We start from the raw sequence: 13,092 nt of genomic DNA on the forward strand, positions 1-13,092 counted from the left end.
TAGGACCTTAAGTACTTAGCCATCCCGCTGCCCATGCTGCCGAGGCTATGCTTCTCTTTTGAGTGTGCTAGCTCGATCAAAGCTAATACATGTATGTCTATCTGAGCTGGAAATTACACTCCAGCTCTAGTGTGGATGTACGCTATGTTGTAGAGAGGGCAGATTTGCACTAATGCATTTATTCTTATCAAGCAGTGAACTATTTATAAATCAGACCATCCCAAGCCTTTGATTCCTTCAACTGGAACAAAAATAATACTCCCTATCTGTGAAACTGAAGGGAGATTTGCCAGCAAAACCAGCATGAGCACCTTCCACCAAGGGGAAAAAAATCATTATGCTAGCAGTTAAATCTGGAGAAACTACACAAGCTCTGAATATATCAAATCATAAGAGAAAAGCCAAAAAAGTCACACTATTTTTACCATCCAACTTAAATTATATTAAAGATTATTCCTAATTTTCTTTTTCAAAAAACATGTTGGTTTTTGTTCCAATATTACAATTTCAGATTTCTGGTGAAACCTTAACACTCATAGCTGTCATGTGTACCCTGGAATTTAATATGGATCCCTTCCTTTGCTGAATCCTCTGGAGTTTTAGCAAATCTCCCAGGATGCAATTCAACTTCAGCAAGGGGCCAGCACAAGGGTCACTTACCATTTAAATGCCACGTAAACTCTATGTTGTCTTAAGTGGTGCATAGGCTTTGTGTTGACAAATTGCAGAGAGTCTGTTTTACCCTCAGGGGTGTAATATCAGAGTTACCATCAGCTTATTGATTGTTGGGTCTGTATCAAAGGACTGATTCCACCCAGGAATGGTAGTGCAGTGCTCTCCAGCTATTAAAGGTGAGGGCTAGCTGGCAGGTGGCTCAGCCGTACCCATATAAAGTGGTGCTAGGTGAAAGCTCCCTCTCTATCTTTGCCCTCTATCTGTCCCCACTGATTAGGTCACCAGATTCAGCTCAATAAGATATTGATCTGGCATGGTCCTGCATGCCCCTTTGGGTTTCTGAGCCCCTTTAACTCCCACTGACTTTAGGGAGAGTTTAGCTTGTTCAGCACCTGCAATAAATGTTCAGCATCTTGCAAGAACAAATCTTCTAGTTGCAGTCTTTTGGCCACTTTGATTCTAAATTTGCATGTGTCCTCATCCGTTTCTGTCTCCTTGCCAAAAGCAATTTGTGGGGTTCATAAAAGGGATGTAATTAACCAAATTTTAACAAAATATGCTCTTTCTAGGCATTAAAATATGAAAGCAGACACACATTAAGCAGTCCTGATGAAAATTACAACATTTCTCTATTCAGACAATCCAGTGCTTCATGAATATTTAATCATGCTGGTACATTCTGTACGTACAGGTGTCTGTCAGTACTAAAGTCATACAAAACAACTCTCTCTCCATCAGTGACCCTCCTTGTAATTCATCTACATTCAGCTCTGATGAATAGGAGTCATTTAACTATGAAACACCAAATAGAAATATCTGCCAGTCATCTCTGTGGTGAATGGTACGCAGTGTATTACAATGGAGATCTCCTATAGTATGTCTTAAATTGTATTGTGCAGAGCAAAATTTTTCAGCTAGATCCACTGTACTTGCTTATTTTTGTTGCTATGTTGTATTACCTACAAAAATGTACAATTCACATGGGATTTAGAATAAAGGGCCAGAGCCAAAGCCCATTTAAGTCAATATGATCAGGCCCTGAAAACTCAGATTTTAAGATAACTTTATTAGATGATTCCTTTTAAAATCCCAGGCCTTGTATTAGGCACCAGCACCTGTTCAATTTTTATGAGAGTTGGGCACCTACCAGGTTTCCTTTGAAAATCCCAGCCTTTTGTATTAAAGTCAGAACTATCACTCTATCACGCTGATAGAGAGGACTGGATGACTCAAAGGCTGGGGAAGTCAGCAGTTTGAATTCCAGCTAAGTCACTGGTGACACTTAAGTTGCAATCCATCCTCATTTGGTACATCCCTTAAGCATGTTCTTAAGTGCTGTGCTAAACAGAGCTGGTTGGGAAATTTTTTTCACTAAACACTTTCTTCGTAGGAAAATGCTGATTCGTTGAAATTGAAACTTTTTGCAGGAACAGATCAGTTCAGACCAATTTTTCAATTTGAAAATATTTTCAGAAAGAAGATTTGAAATTTTCAAAATATTTTGACATTTTTAAAGTAGAAAATCCCAGCTTTACAGTACAAAATAACTTTGTTTTGAAATTTAAGCTGCTTATATTTTTAAATAGTCAAAATATAAACAAAACATTTCAAAATTATCAAAAATGAAACATTTCAGTTGATCCAAATTGAATTTTTTCAAAAATTTTATTTGCAAAAAATGTCAAGATTGATTTTCTTGGTCCTGATTTAGGATGGGAAAATTTTTTGCTCTCTCAACATAAACCTAACTCAAGTGCTGAAGAGAGATGGACTTAAACACATACGTAAACATTTTGCTGAACTGGAGCCTTAGTATGGTGATAACTCAATATTTTGGCTCATGGAAATAGACAAACTGGAAACACTTATAAATTCAATCTGTCCCTTGCACATTAACATTGCACTGGTAGTTCTTCCATTGCTCATGTTTAAACTCATGTATGTTTACTTATCTCTGGATTCTTCCCCATGTGTTTAATCAAATATGACCCAAACAGAAATTTTTATTTTGTCATATCCAATGAGCCAAAGATTTAATTAGATTTAAGACATTATCATCAGTAGTAGGACTTCAGGTCACTAATTAACATCTTAATACTCTCATCAATGTATTTTCTTTATAGTCCTCCCCCTTACTCTCCCTTCAGAGAGCTTCAATGAGATACATTCCTCATGCCCTTTGAAGCCATGTGTGGGAAATGTGATTACATGCCATTAGAAATTGTCAAGAAAAATAGCTGCTGTAAGCAGATTTGACTTGCCAGAGCGCTCTTTCTAGTGGATAGATTTCCTTCAGCAAACAGGAAAAGCTGCTTTTCATTTTTAAAGGAACAAATATAAGCGGGAACTCAGATAAATTTTTTTTTAAATGCACTAAGTATTGCATCTGTAGTTTTCATTGCCCAGTGAGGCACAGATCATTTTTAAACAGCTTGAACCCTATGAGAAAGTTTGGACCCAGACTCATTGCTAATCTTCTTACAGAAGAGGCATTTCACAGATGGCTGTCACGGAGGGGCAGGATTCAATCACAGTGTGGTATCTCAGCACCTTCTGGCCAATGCAGACGCTAGAGACGCTGCTATTGGTCAATCCACCGCTTCCAAGAGGTGCTGTGATTGACCAGTGGATATTGGGCAAAGGATGAATTAAGATAATCTTTAAAGAAGTCTTCCAGCTCCCGTTTCATCTTATTTGTGGGAGCATTTACAAAAAAAAGGAGACAAATATACAGAGCAGTACCTCATTGATTGATGCCTGCTTAGAGAAAAAAACAAAGCTGGCAAAAATAATCCGGTGACTTGGCATCCTCTACGCTGATCTGAGACAAAAGGTGTCTGTGCTGAAAGAAAGATGGGGAATCTTTATAAGCAGAGTGCACTGCTGGAGGCCGGCATGAAGAACATGACAGGCAATGTACCATTCACAAAATGGATGTGCAATTTGCCTTAATGCAATCAGTATGCTTCTGGGATATAATTTATGGCTTTGCAAAGTGCTTTGGAATGTTCGAGTCCACGGACAAACCCTATGGATGTGTGCAGCATTGTGAGCTGCTGGAGCAGAGCCCACTTTTCGCTATCTATCTATATAGATAGGAAAACTTTCTGTGTGAAGCATACCAAAGCCGATCATGCAAGAAACACTTTAGCAATGAATACGGACAGATGCAGGGAAAACCCAAAGCAAATGCAAAGGTGGCTGCTACGCCAAAAGTTAAAATGTAGAACATAATTAAAAACTGACATGGGAGAGGAATAGCTTTGTGTGCATACACAGTCATGTATCCTGTTGCATAGTACCCACTTCCATATTCCTAACACATTGAGCCCTTGTACATGGTGAAATAAAAAGCAAACTGCCGTTTCCAGGTGTCATGCACCTCTTTGAATATGTTTTCAGCGTGGCTGAACAGTTTTTGCAGCAAATGCTGGATGCTCTATGTTTCTAATGCCTACTGGTTTCTCTACCTTCTAAGAGTTTTTTGCACCTTTAATCAGCATTGCTTATTGGGTGCTTGATCCAGCTCCCATCTGAGTCAAAGGAAGGTCTCCCACCACCTTCCATGGGCACTGGGTCAAGCCCTTTGTCTGCTTCTTCTTTGAAACAACCAAAAAGTAGGTTAAATTACATTTAAAAGCCATGTAAATGTATGTTTTTCCTGTGACCTCTGTGATTCTTCAATGGTCTAGGCCTGAAAACTGGGATCTCAATGAGTTAGTGCAGGGATGCCCAACCTATGGCCCATGGGCCATACTCAGCCCACCAGAGCATTTCATAAGGCCCATGACCTGCTTCAACGCAATATGCTAACAGCTGATTCTTTAGCGTTTTTTCCTGTTTATATCATTTTAGTTTACGCAAGTGTGTAAATAGACGATACTGTACATAAAAACAACCTATCTAAATATATACGAAACAAGCAGAACTTAAAATATGAATTGTTACAGGTGACTTTAAATCTTAATATGTTTGGCCCACACGAGGTTGTGCTTATGTTTATGTGGCCCTCCTGTGTAATAAGGTTGGGCACCACTGAGTTAGTGGATTTCAGCACAGTTCCTAATGGATGAAGGTCTACATGCCTCAGCTGGCGCCATTGGAAGCTGTGCTGGAAGTCTCAGTAGTGACACCAAATCAATATGACAGCTGTGGTAATCTGATTCAGTGGTGCACAGGAGATTTCCTCAGATAACAATATGGCACTTTCTACCAGCACTACATTTAGGGCAGGGGAGAGGTAGATGGGATGTGTTCCCACTCCAGCAAAGGGGTTATATTAACTGGTTCCCACGGCATCGCATCCCACCAGGAACTCCAGCCTTGATCCAAAACACAGAAACATAGGACTTGAATGAGCAGAGGGGATCCATTTCTTGTTTTTCTTCTAAGGGAAATGTCTCTGAAATGGATTCTGTTGTGTACAAGAACGTGCAAATAATTTAGCAAATGGTAAATGGCAGAGTGTGCTTGCCTCCCTTTGTTGGCGTGCAGACCACTAAAAGACTCCACTATCCGCTGCGCTGTCCACAGTAAACGGAAACATATCTATGTACCAACAAAAGCGCTCTTAGAAACATTTGGGAGGCCTTTGAACAAGAGCAACTCAGTGTGTTTGGCAAAACCCTCGCAAATAGCTGTGCCATCGATGAGGGTGCCTGTGTGCAGACCGTACGTGTGGGTATCTCCTATCAGAAAATAAGAACGCATAGTTCAAGAAAATGAAAAGCATGTGAATGATTTAGCTGTAAATCTTTAGCTAATGTAAATAGATAATAGAGCAGCTATTCTAAATTAGAAAACGCGAGGCTTCCTTTTTTTTATTATTGTTTAGGTAAGTAGAAAAAACAAAGCACTTAATTAAGCCAGTGACCTCTTTTTTTTTATCTGGAGGATTTAACAACATGAGATATCTTGGCTTTTATTTTCTGTGACTTTATGCCTGTTTAGCTTTGTAGAATTTAGTAAGAGTCTCTTTAATTTAAAAAAAAAAATTCTGCATGGTTGCTAATGCGATAGCTAGCGCCTCATGTAGGAGTTGGAAATTCCTTCAGAAATTTGGTTCAAGGTTATGTGAATCACAACACATAATAGCACACATGTAACTCCTGTGTCAAACATGTCCAAATGGATCCATGTATCCTAAATCTGTCATACAGTTTTCTGGGAAAGGGAACATATGAGTAGTTCTCACTGGAGTTGATGGCAAAATCCGTATTTGCTTCAATGGGAGCGGAATTGGGTCTATACTGCAAGCCATCATGGGAAAACAAACCATTTTTTCATGTATTCCTGATTTCAATCATTAATTTAACAAAATGGGGGAAAAAACTTATTCCCTCTCTAGAGATCTAAGGGACTGTTTTGATCATTTTATTGAGTGAACATTGAGCTTCGCAGGACAAAGAGAATGTGTATAGTGAAACAAAGTAAAACGCTAAGGAAATTTTCTAATTATATTGTAATTGCTTTCTCCCTGGCTGATTGTGATAGCTATCATTTCTGGTTCACTAGCTTATGAAGTCTACATTTTATATAAATTATACTGATTGTTCCAACTCGTTGGGCCATTTCTGAGAAGACAGTGGGGAAGCAGTCAGCAAGAGTTTGATTTGGCTGTTTATTTGAGAGCAAGCTAATGAAACTCTATCTGTGGGACAAATGTGGTGTAAAATTGAGCATGCTGGGAAGCCCAATGATATAGCTACACCCAGTAGCTTTGTTTCAAGCCTAAAACCACTTCTGTGGAAGTAGAGATGGAGAAAGGCGTTTTGTATTTCGTATTTACTTTTGTGTGTCCACTATGTCTCCTGAAAGTATTGTAATTAAGTCTTTTTGAAAAACTGCACATTCTTTTAACCCAAATATATTCAGAAGCCCCACCCCACTTATATGATGAAAATGATTACATGTGATAAAGGAGGCTTTTCTCTGATCAAGTTTATTTATGACAATACAGTCAAACTGGACATCTTTCCTCACCCAAGCATAGGAAGGCAACTCTCCCTCACCCAATCTCCATCCATTAGGTGCTGAAAAGTGGATTCACAGCCCCACTGATGTCAATGGGAGTTTTTCCATTGACTATGATAGGCTTTATAACAGATTCAAGGTGCTTATATGGTGTTCAGTTAAGCAAGTGGGATCTTAACTGAAGTATGTCCACTCCACTAAGGCCCCAATTCAGCAGAACACTTAAGCACGTGCTTAAATGCTTTGTAAAATCATGTCCTGTGCCCAGCAGGCTATGGGAATGTTGGAGTCAATCTCTACAGTAAACCCACCAAAAACTGAAGTTTTCGTTAGGGGAAATCTCTCTTTCAACATCCAGTATTTCACCCCAAACTTCCCCCAGCTGAGACCTTGAACTCTTACATTTGCATCCAAGATCAACTACTCCATGTAGGGCTGGTCAAAATTCAGTATTTTGAAAAATTTGGTTTTCACCTGAATTGGCCAAAAATTCTAAATCTCTGGACATTTTGCAAAATGAAATATTTTTGAAATATTTCTTTTGACCTTTCAATAATGTCAAAATGCTTTGATTTGACAATAATTTCAGGTAGAATAGAATATAAAAGTAAAAGTGATAATGTTGAAATTAAATCTTTCACCCTCATTGGAATCAAACATTTTGATAATTTCCCACCAAAATTTCGACAAAACTGATACTTCGCATTAAACATTTCAATTTTCTCAAATCAGCATTTTCTAGCAGAAAACTATTGTCTACAAATCTTCAGTCAGCTCTAACATCATGTATTATAAAGTGGATACATGTATAAAACAAAAAGGCAATAAAACTCAGTGTCTCTGTGTGAACCCTGCATTTAAGAAGTTGCATACTGCATGAATAAATAAAGACAAGAGGTTTTTATTTTAATTGTTCAGTAGGACCCTGATTCAGGAAGGTACTTAAGCACATGAGTACTCCCATTGAACTCATCTATTTAATTGAACTCAGTGGAACTATTCATGTGCTTAAAGTTAGGCACATGCTTAAGTACTTTCCCAAAATTCACCCTATTTGAGCTAGGTGGAAAATGCAAAAAATAGTCTATCAATATTCCTTTAAATATTTTAATGCATTCCCTTCGGCTATGCTTGTGCCCATTCTGTGTTCGCTCCTTATGAATGGATTCAAGTGATTACGTTTCAGTGGCAAAAACGTTCACAGGGAGCAAATCACAAAGGTATAACAAGATTATTCAAGGAACACAACATCTGAATTCATACACAAAATTATTTGTGCTGGAAGTGCTTGTGTGATTTGTTTGACCAACCACAACTAAGCAACAGAGTTCATATTCTGAATATTTGTAAATAAACCAAAAAGAAAAGGAGTACTTGTGGCACCTTAGAGACTACCAAATTTATTTGAGCATAAGCTTTTGTGAGCTACAGCTCACTTCATCGGGTACATTCCGTGGAAAATACAGTGGGGAGATTTATATACACAGAGAACATGAAACAATGGGTGTTACCATACACACTGTAACGAGTGTGATCACTTAAGGTGAGCTATTACCAGCAGGAGAGCGGGGGGGCTATAATCACTACAAAAGGTCAAACCTTCCCCCCCCCAGCTCTCCTGCTGGTAATAGCTCACCTTTCCTGATATCTACTACTGAAACCTGTAAATAAACCATACATCATTAAATAATTCATGAAACAACTGAATAAATTCAGATAATAAACAATTGTGGGAAATTCTTCACTCAGCCCTAATTACTAGTTTGTATTTCTGTGCTAGAATTCAGCCACCCCTTAGATGTCCATAAAAGTGACCAGTTCTGAGTATTTTCACATGCAGGAATAGATGATTTGATACAAGCCCAGACTGTGACCAAAAAAAGAACCTACCTACTGAACATTTAATATCTGGACTGCTACTCAAATCAAATTTCCAGAAATCTTGAATTTAACCCCCCTTTTGCTCCAAAAAAATGTCTTAAGCATTGGACCTTCAAATGGGTAATTTTACCATGATTCCTGCACATTTGCATCCCAAAGACACATGAGTTTTTCTCTTTGATGTTTCTTCTTGAACTTCAGCCAATTGTTTTTTAATTTGGGTTTTGTTTTTTTATTTAGTTCATAGGGGTTGGTTAATGTGCACCTGCCTTGTGTCTTTGAAACTGGAGTAAACTGATTAGCTAAGGATATGTCTGCTCCCTTCAGTGGGACATGCAACAACTGGAACTGAGAAGGTCACTTCACCCATATTGCACCATGCTGCGAGAGGAATTTAAATATTGGACAAGACATGGAGTTGATTCACTTTACAGCTAGACTTTGAATATTACAGAAAGCAACTTCCTTCTCCCTTTTTGTACTACTGTTTTCGTTTTGAAATTCAGGACTTTTTCCCATAAAGTTGAATTTTTGAGGAAATTCAGTTTGCCAAAAGCAAATGCCAGCTTTCTGAACAAGAACTATACTGGGGTATTTCATAGGCAGGAAGAGCTAGCAAACTGCCCAACTTGTATATGGTTTCAATGCATGTTGCACTTACAGCAAAGAGCTGGCATATGCTGTTCTGTAGTCATAATCCAATCAGCATGCTGACTCAGATCACTGCCATATGGAAAATCATGATAAATTACTATAAATAATTACATCAGTTTGTTACTGTCTGTTGCCAAGAGAAACAGGCTCCCATTGGTAATATCCACTTGCATTGCCAAGTAACCTCATCTTTAGGGAACCTAAATACACCATGGACAAACCAACGCATCTCTACCAATATATTATCCTTTCTGACTGGTATCATCGTGATCATGATTGCATTCTTAGTCTATCAAGTACTTCAGATAATCTCTACCTTGATATTTCAAGGCACTAAGTGCCTTCCAGTCCTAATGCACTCAATGGAAGTGTAAAACACTCAAGACCTTGTAACCAGTGTGTTTGGTACCTTGGAAGATTAGGCCCTGTATTAACTAGAAATATATCTCTTCTTTTATTTTATGTTCCATGTACCATCTAAAATGTGCTTCTAGTGCAGTTAGTCTTCGTTAACTTTTACATTTTGTCATGAGGCTCCATCACTTGATATTTTTTTCTTTGGACCACAATATAGCATCCCTTTAATTGGCTTTCTTTTCACATAGCACATCAGCTCCCCTCAATCTGGTTAAAGTTTTCCTCTGGCAGCAAAACCTGGAAGAAGGTGGGCTTAAGAATTGCAGGCTAGAATTTTCAGACTCGGATGTCGAAATTTAAGGACCTACGTTCATGCTGATGTCAATGGGAGTTGTAGGTACTGAGAATGTCTGCAAATCAGGCCACTTATTTAGGTGCCGATAGATATATTTTACACATCCACACTTGTAAATGTTGACCCTATTTTCTTACCAAGGAGAAGCGAGCAAGCATTTGGCAGCCCTGCTATATTCCTTCTGCCACCTCTTACTTGTTTTTCATTCATTGCACTGTGCCATCCAGTTCATTATCACCTGCCAACTTAGAAATCTTTCTATTTAAATATCATCATCCAAATTCTTTCAGACAAAAACTCAGCATTCACCCTTGGGCTTCCCTGTCTTTAATTTCTTCCCATCTTGAAAAGACACAAGTTAAATCCTTCCCTCTTTTTCTGCCCCTTAGCTAGGGCAATTCGCCGCACTGGGCAGACCTTCCCTGGTACCACAATTTCCCCTGTACTGTAATTCTTATCCTTTCACCTTTGTCTGATGGTTTCTGATACCCTGAGCACTTTATGTGCCTGCAAAATCCCCTTATCCCCCGAGACAATACATAACTGCAGCAAAAATTTCAACTTGTTTTCAGTGCTTCCTTGCCTTGCAAAACCCACCTTGTCCCATTGCAATCAAGCTGGATTTTCTAAAAATACACCTGATGAATTCTTTCTAACATCATCCGCTTTCCACCACAGCTAATGTCAAATGAAGTGTACGATCCAGATGGATGCCTGACAGGCCCTTTCTTTAAGGATGCCATTACATGAAGTATTTTGCAGCCTTCAGTGATTTCTCCCCCACTGATTTAACTTGTCGACTCAAATGCTACCTTGTAGTCCTTGGTGACAGTAGCTTGACGGAAACTACAGAGGTTATTGCCTTATTTTTATTTCCCTTTGCTCTGTGTCATTGTCTCATCTTGCTATGCTCACTCACTCCAACATGCTCACATAATAAATCAGCTAATCAACATCCAGGATTTTCTGGTATTTGGTTCTTATCTTATACTGAAAAAAGTCTCCCATGCAGCTGTAAGAACACCAGAGAATCCTGTTCGGTTTGGTGGGATTAGCTTTTTTCTTCTTGGGAAAACTTTAACATGAAAGGGATCGTCTCTCCTTTAACACAAAAATGTATAAACTCCCCTAAGCATGCAAGGAATACTAACTGCAAAGGCAAGAAATTGGATTTTGCTAATAGCATCAGGTTCAACGCCTCATTTCTCCAACAACCCACATCAGTGCCCTTTTCCATGACATCTTCTAAGCATGGAAGCCCTGATTCAGCAAAGCAATAACACACAAACTTGTGCCTTAACTGAAAGTTAAGCATGTGATTAAGTGCTTTGCTGAATTAGGGACTCCAGGACCTGGTCCTGAAAGCCACTTATCTTCTCATTCAAATCTCTCCAGAAGACCCACTTCTGCAATAACACCCACAGGAAATTAGCCAACAATGACATATCTATTTTACATTACTGTCTGCAGCATGATTGTAGCCATGTTGGTCCCAAGATATTAGAGAGACTAGGTGGGTGAGGTAACATAAGAACAGCCATACTGGGTCAGACCAAAGGTCCATCTAGCCCAGTATCCTGTCTTCCAACAGTGGCCGAAGCCAGGGGGCAGAGAGGGAATGAACAGAACAGGTAATCATCAGGTAATATATTTTATTGGACCTACTTGTCTCTCACCAACAGAAGCTGGACAAATAACAGATATTACCTTGCCCACCCAGTCTCTGTAATATCTATTTTACCTATACTTAACCGAAGAGTTGTGCTACCATGATATACAGTCCATAACTGAATAACTTCATAATCCTACTGCTTTGCATCTCCTGCCACACCTCCTTATTGTTTTGTTCTTTTTTTTAAAATCCTCCTCATTATGTCAGGTCTGAAAGTAGATTGCAAGTTCTCTGGGGGCTTTTTTGTTCGGTTTTTACAGTGCCTGGGACCATGGGGTCCTGGTGTATGACTGGGGTTTCTGGAGGCCACTGGCACACATGATAATAAATAAGCTTGGAAGCTGCTATGAGAAAGGACTGCATCTTTGTCTGTGCTGCCAGGTGCCTAGCACAGTTTGGGACACTGAAAAATTAATAAGAAATAATTATCTATGTCATCAGCATACTATTAACTGTAAGGATAATGTCAGAGGCAGACTTAGGTTGGATGCACGGATTCGTGGATGGCCACACCCCTAAATGGCCTAGAGCAGGACGAAGAAAAAAAAATCACATTTTCAGTCTGTATGTCAGGCATTCTAACTCTGTCCCTAGTGTTATTTAAACAAAGGACCTTAAGCGCTACTCATTTGCACTTCACTATGCTCCCACCTGCACTGCTCACAAGTGTCATAAAGATACCAATGGTATGTGTTGATTTATACATCTTCCTATGGTATGTATTGATTCATAATCTCTCTCTCTCTCTCTCAATATATATTTACCAGCCACCAAAGTATCTAGGTACTCAATGGTATCTATATAGCTTGTATTAACTTATGGACACTGTTTCTTTATTTTCATAGCTCTAATGGAAAATAAAAATAGTTATTGGCAGAGATGGCCATTTGTCTCCTTAGGTACTGTAATTCCTTCATGTTTCTGAAGGTCACAGGGACTCACCCAGGCTCGAATCACCAGTCCTTTTAATTTCCAGTGTTCTGACTTAATTGCAGAATAATTATCTTATAGATTTTTGTGTAGACATATTTACTGTTTTTCCCTTCACTCCAGAAGATATACAATAACTAAGTTCACTTTAATTAGATCAGTGCCACCAATATTGGAAAGTTGCTGGTGCTTTAAAAATTAGGTGAGTAATTCAATCTTAAAATGACTCTTCATGTCACAATTTCAGGACAGCCTCACCAAATCCTAAGTGTACTGTGCATCGTGGCTCAGAAACATAAAAAGCAAATTGTCAACACATTTTAGAGTGACTCAGTAATAGACACATTAAATCTGCCCTCTTTATATTTGGAGGAAAGCATGTTTAGGAGATACAAGAATGTCTCTCTGGACTGTACAATACTGTGTTTCACTTAAATTCAGTGGGCTAAATTCTGCTGTCAGTTGCACTTATGCAACCCCATGGGTTTGGACTGAGGTTAGAATTTAGCCCCATGTGTTCAGATATCAGAGATGTATCTAAGATAAAGTGTCACTTCCAAGCTTCTGGCGATGGGATGGCACTTTAATAAGGCAG

At 38.9% G+C, this 13,092-nt stretch overlaps 1 protein-coding gene across 6 annotated transcripts in view; it reads right to left on the reverse strand.

The window, feature by feature from the left end:
- ADGRD1 (adhesion G protein-coupled receptor D1) overlaps window positions 1-13,092 on the reverse strand; it is a 247,263-nt gene that overhangs the window by 26,875 nt on the left and 207,296 nt on the right. The window lies entirely within an intron of this gene.

Source organism: Lepidochelys kempii, chromosome 15 (assembly GCF_965140265.1).
Source record: "Lepidochelys kempii isolate rLepKem1 chromosome 15, rLepKem1.hap2, whole genome shotgun sequence".
NCBI classification, from domain to species: Eukaryota; Metazoa; Chordata; order Testudines; family Cheloniidae; genus Lepidochelys; species Lepidochelys kempii.